The sequence below is a fragment of the Euprymna scolopes genome, chromosome 44 (genome assembly GCF_053919585.1).
Source record: "Euprymna scolopes isolate OS-2025 chromosome 44, ASM5391958v1, whole genome shotgun sequence".
NCBI lineage: Eukaryota > Metazoa > Mollusca > Cephalopoda > Sepiida > Sepiolidae > Euprymna > Euprymna scolopes.
Window position 1 is genome coordinate 6,691,555 of NC_136525.1, and position 6,000 is coordinate 6,697,554.

At 33.4% G+C, this 6,000-nt stretch overlaps 1 protein-coding gene across 1 annotated transcript in view; it reads right to left on the reverse strand.

The window, feature by feature from the left end:
- Window positions 1–6,000, reverse strand: part of LOC145268662 (vesicle-trafficking protein SEC22b-like) — a 38,874-nt gene that overhangs the window by 10,359 nt on the left and 22,515 nt on the right. The window lies entirely within an intron of this gene.

Consider the following 6,000-nt stretch of genomic DNA (forward strand, 5'->3'; position numbering starts at 1 on the left):
GTCCAAATAATCCAAAAGGAGGAAAAAAAAAAAAAAAAACGAAAAAAAAAAAAAAACAGAAAAAAAAAATAATTAGAAAAAAATGGTAACATTTACGATTAGGGCAATTCTCTAAAAGTTCAGAGAAAAAAAATAGAGTAAAAGAGGGAAAAAGAAAGAAATGGAAAAGTTAATATGAAAAAGAAAAAAACGAAAAAGAAAAAAAAACGAAAGAAAAAAGGAAAGAAAAAAAACAACGAAAACAAAAAGAAAAAGCAAGAAAAAGAAAAAAATTGAAAAAGAAAGATTAAAAAATGAAGGTAAAAGAGAAATCAAAGAAAGAAAAATTAAAAAAGAAAAAGGAAAGAAAAAATATAAAAAAACAAAGAAAAACAAAAAAAAAACAAAAAACAAGAAAAGAAAAACAAAGAAAAAAGAAAAGGAAAAAAGGAAAAAAGAAAAAATGAAATAAGAAAAAAAGGAAAACAAAGGAAAAAGGAAAAACAAAGAAAAAACAAAAGAAAAAGAAAACAAAGAAAAAAAACAAAGAAAAAAAAACAAAGAAAAAAAACAAAAAACAAAAAACAAAGAAAAAAAACAAAGAAAAACAAAAAACAAAGAAAAAAAACAAAGAAAAACAAAAAAAAAAGAAAAAAGAAAAACAAAAAACAAAGAAAAAAGAAAAACAAAAAACAAAGAAAAAAGAAAACAAAAGGAAAAAAGAAAAAGAAAAACAAGGAAAGAAAAAAGAAAAACAAGGAAAGAAAAAAAGAAAAACAAGGAAAGAAAAAAGAAAAACAAGGAAAGAAAAAAAGAAAAACAAAGAAAAAAAGAAAAACAAGGAAACAAAGAACAACAAGGAAACAAAGAAAAACAAACAAAAAAAGAGGAAAAAAACGAAGAAAAAAAAAGGAAAACAAAAAAACAAAAAAAAAACAGAAAGGAAATGAAAATGAGAAGTGTATCTATATTACCCATAACTGGAAAGAGATTACAACTGCATATCTTTCCCTCCAAAAAACCAACCATCATAAATCCATGACGGTATTAATTAACCCGATCACATACCCACTTCCTTCATTTCAGACATTTAACAAATTAGTAACAAGAATATAACACTGGATAAAAATAATTAAACATTCAAAACCCAGACATCTCTAAATGCCAGATATTTAATAATTGGTGAACGAATTATGTGTCCTCAACAGGAAGAGGAGAATGACATGGAAATCGTTGTCGTCGTCAGAACTGTGTCATCTCATTAAATGTAATAAACGCGAAAAGTGAAAGTAGATCTTTTAATCTTGCGAGAACAGGAACCAAAATGAAGTGGTTGCGTCTTCAAGACTCCTCAATTATTTTTGAAAAATAGTTAACCCATTTAAAGCCGATGTTCCTTTTTGGGAACACATTGTCTAAACGATGAACGTTGTATTGATTAACTAGCCCGGCGTTTGAGGTGTGTGTTGAGCAAAAAAAAAAAAAAAAAAAAAAAAAAAGTTGTAGTAGGCAGGCAGGCTCGAACCCATGACGTGAAGACGGAAAAGCAAGTGGAGGTGTGTGTGTAAGGGTGTTGGTTGAGCAAAAAAAAAAACTTTTATCGATATGCCTACCGTGGTTGTGACATCACAGGCGGTCGAAATAACGTCTTTTAAATAACGTCGTTTGAATGACTTACAACAAAATGTCAGCAGAAAAAAAAAAAAAAAAAATCGACCCTCCTCCTAGAAAACTGCCCAGTTGAGGCTGAAGGAATTAGTTTTTTTTTTTTTTTTTGTTTTTTTTTTACATGGAAGTCACACCACTTATCAAGGCCTGGAAGCCACTCGGGGATAAGGATTATTGCGTGTACAGTAATCAATAGGATAGTATCATAGTAATTGTTAGTATTGGAGATTTGATAAAATGTCTTACTTAAGGGGGCAGTTTATCAGGAATTTGTTTATGTTGGACTTGAAGACCTCCAAGTTGTAGTCAGGTGGGAAACAGGCAAATGGAAGAGAGTTCCATAGGCGTGCAGTTCTAAGAAAGAAGCTTTGTTCATGAAATCTACGTTTTGATTTTGGCACAGATAAAAAGAGTGGGGAAAATTATTGACAGTGGTTTCAACTAGACGAGTCTTCAATTAATGTTTTTACCCAATTTTTCAATATTTGTCGTCCGAAGGGTCGAGCTTCAAAATGATACCAATCTTTTGCCGAAAATCCGTTGCCTCTGTCAAAAGTTTTAGGCAGACATGCATACATGCATACATACATACATACATACATACATTTAAACAGACAGGTGAGATTTGTGTAATAGACAATGATATTAGAGATAAAAAAAATGTCCAAAGGCATCATTTTTACCACCATTTAAAAATGTTCTCCACTGGGGTACTCAATTTACCCAAAATATTAGATTTCCAGGTTGTGGGGATTGAGGACAGGTACCTGAATTAAAAAAAATTTTTTTTTATTAAATGCCTTCCCAATAGGGCAGAGTTAGACACAAGGTTGGTTTTTTCATGTGGGGGGAAAAAAAAAAAAAAATCAAGCTCCCAAAAAAGGACACTCTGGATAGGAACAGAAATAAAAAAAAAAATTGTCTCAGTCTAGAACGAAGCATAAAAAAAAAAAAAATGACTAAGTGACTGGATCCCTTAAAAGGTATTTTAACTGACTGAAGACCCATAAAAGAACAGTCCATAAAAAAATCCAATCATTTGAGGTCCTTAGCGCCTCTCTGCAACTTTTAGTTTCGGAAGAGATAGAGTTTGAAAATATGGAGACAGACAGACAGTGAGTTTTATAAATTAGATTTCGCAAAACAAAAAATTTAACTAAAGAAAATTAGGCACAAGACCAATCAAAAAAGTGGCTTGCAAGAATATTAGCAGCAGTAGCCGGAAAAAAAGCACACATGCAGATTAGGAAGTGTGTGTGAGCTTGTGCGACAAGAAAAAGAAAAAAAAAAAAGGACACCATGTGGTCAGAAGAAGCAAAATGGACACTAGAAATGGCTGGCTACAACTGGCATATGGTCGAGGAGAGCAAGAAAAGTAGTGAGAGACTTTTAAGCTGGTGTTGAGAGGGCAGGGTTTTGTTAATCTCATGGCAAACGAAATGAACAGTGAGAAAAAAACAAAAAAAAAAAACAAGAAGCAAGCATTGTTTGGAAAGTAACGGTAATAAATGCCTTTTGCTAAAACAGAAAGAAAAGCCGAGTCGGACTTATTTTGGTTTGTTTATTCCTTTTCGACAGTACCAGACGGCGTGGTGGTCCTAGAGAGAGGTTTGAACTGTAACGAACACGGTTCAAGCATAACGGCCATATGATGGAGAGGGGGGGCCCTTATTTATTTGCCTCCCCACAAGGGTAAAGTTAGAGACAAAATCTGTTAATTTTTATGTGGAGGATAGCCAGCTTTCTAAAATAAAAAATAATTAAAAATGCGTACCGATATCAGCTCCGTGATATATATTTCAAAGTAAGTCTTTCAGTTGTTGATAAATCATTTATTATTTGTGATCTGCATAGAATCGTTTTCACCCATTTTATTTCTTCATATTTGCGTCTTACCACTTACAAACTACGCCACAGCATCCACTTAAGATATTCGAAAACAAGAATCGTGCATGGTTTGGAAAATAATGGTAATAAATGCCGTTTGCTAAAACGGAAAGAAAATCTGAGTCGGATTTATTTATTTTTGTTTGGTTGTTCCTTTTTAGACAGTGCCAGACAGCGTGGGGGGTCCAAGAGAAGTTTGAAGTGCCATGGACACAGTTCGAGCATAACGGCCACATTACATAATTGCCATCCTCCAGCTTGACGTCGAGTGGCTCACACTCTCTACTTGTGTAGCGGAGCCTGCACTTGTCATTGCCGAGATCACTTCTTAAAAACACCGGTCATCAAGCCTTGATCTTAGGCAGGGCTCTATGGACAAATTTATGTTTAGCTGGCACTTGACAACTAAATATTTTCGTTTACTAGCCAAATAGAAAAGTTACTAGCCAAACCCACATGATTTTTAGAATATGACATTTTCGTTTAGTGACGTGTATGTACATAATAAAGATTTTTTTGTATATTTTTAAACAACTGTAATCTCTATATAAATAAAATGAACTCATTTTTTCCCCGTCTGATTTTGACATTAACAGGATTAAAAATCAAGATATTTCATGCAAATATAATATGCACAAACGGCAGAACAATATCTGAGGTGTGTTATAGGCTTATTATTTCTCAAATTCCTCGATAATCTTAGATTTCTATACTTTTTCTGCTGAGAAGTCACGGCCAAAATCGGTTAAGATCAATGGAAGTGGTAAAATATTTTCTCTCTAATAAATTCCTCCTCCCCCTGCCACCACTTAACACCGTTTGGGGATCGTTCACAAGGAACAGTTGAGAAGAGAACACCGGTTTGGCTTCGTAGTTCTTTCATGTGAAGTTATTTAAAATCACTAAACTAAGCTGCAGTGCTCTGTGGCGTAGTGGTTAGCGTGCTGGACAATTCACATTATATTTTCACGTTCGCGCCGACCTACCATAGTCGTTTTTTTTTTTTTTTTTTTTTCCTAAACAACTGGAATGGACTTTTCTTGGTGGCCGAACTGTTAACGTTGCAGATGTTTTTTGGTTTTTTTTCACACTTTATTTTCCTACTTTTACTCATGACTCCGGGTTTGATCCTTCCTACTTACCTACCATAACATTTTTTAAAACTTCCCCCCCCTTCCGTCTCGGAAACAAACACTCGGGCAACGCCGGGTACCCCCGCTAGTTCTAAATATAAAACAAATTTTATTTTGCTACTTGAAGCTATAAACTTCTGATTTCTTCAGATGTTTATTTTCATATATGACTGCGAATGCTGAACCCTAACCAAGGACACAGAACAGCGATTAGAAACAGAAGAGATGTAGTTCATCCGGAGAATCACGAAAGTTTCATGGACAAAAAGAACAGAATCAGACAAGTAAACACTTTTAAATACCTTGGTTGTACTATCAACCCAGATGGGAAGTGTGACACAGAAATCAAGAAGAGAACTGGACAATCTAAGACAACTTTTAACAGAATGAAAGGCATTTTTACTAACAGTAAGATAAGCCTCCAAACAAAGATACATTTTAAGAGAGCCTGCGTCCGGGCCATTCTTCTATACCAGGGCTCTACGGACAAATTCATCTTGACCTTTGACAACTAAATATTTTCGTTTACTAGTCAAATAGAAAAGTTACTAGCCAAACCCACATGATTTTTAGAATATGACATTTTCGTTTAGTGACGTGTATGTACATAATAAAGATTTTTTTTTTTTATATTTTTAAACAACTGTAATTCTAAATATACAACAAATCTTATGTTGCTACTTGAAGCTATAAACATTCTGATTTCTTCAGATGTTTTTTTTAAAACAAACTTTGTTAAAAAAAAAAAGAAAAAAGAAAAGAAAGTATATTGTTCTATTAAACTTTTATTGTTTAAATATTTTAACTTTGTTCATTTTATGTTTTCAACTTTTAAAATATTTTTCACTCAGTAGTGAGTTTTGGAAGACTGTCAGTGAAAGAAATACAATCGCCAAAAGATAAGCATTTCATGATTTCTAGTCGCCATTTTGAAAAATCACTCGCAAATGTGACTGTTTCACTCGCAATGTAGAGCCCTGTTAGGGCAGCCATTATAAAACAAAGTCTGATACGAACAAGCACACTGACCTGATCTTCGCATCAGGATGACACAACACATCAAAGCCGTTATGAATCGAATCAAAAAAATTATTTTTCATGTTTCTGAGTTTTTGAGATTAGGACTGATAATTTGCATTCTTTGAACAACGTGCAGATTCCCGAGTTCGACAGAAAGGTTCCGTAGTTCGACATGATACACCTGAAGAAGGTCGGAGGTAACATTGATTGAAACGTTGTCAAAATAACACCCAAGATGAGAAAAGTAGTCTGAAGAATCCAAATAATACTAATGTATTTATTCTCATCCTCAAAGACGTTTGTCAATAAAAAC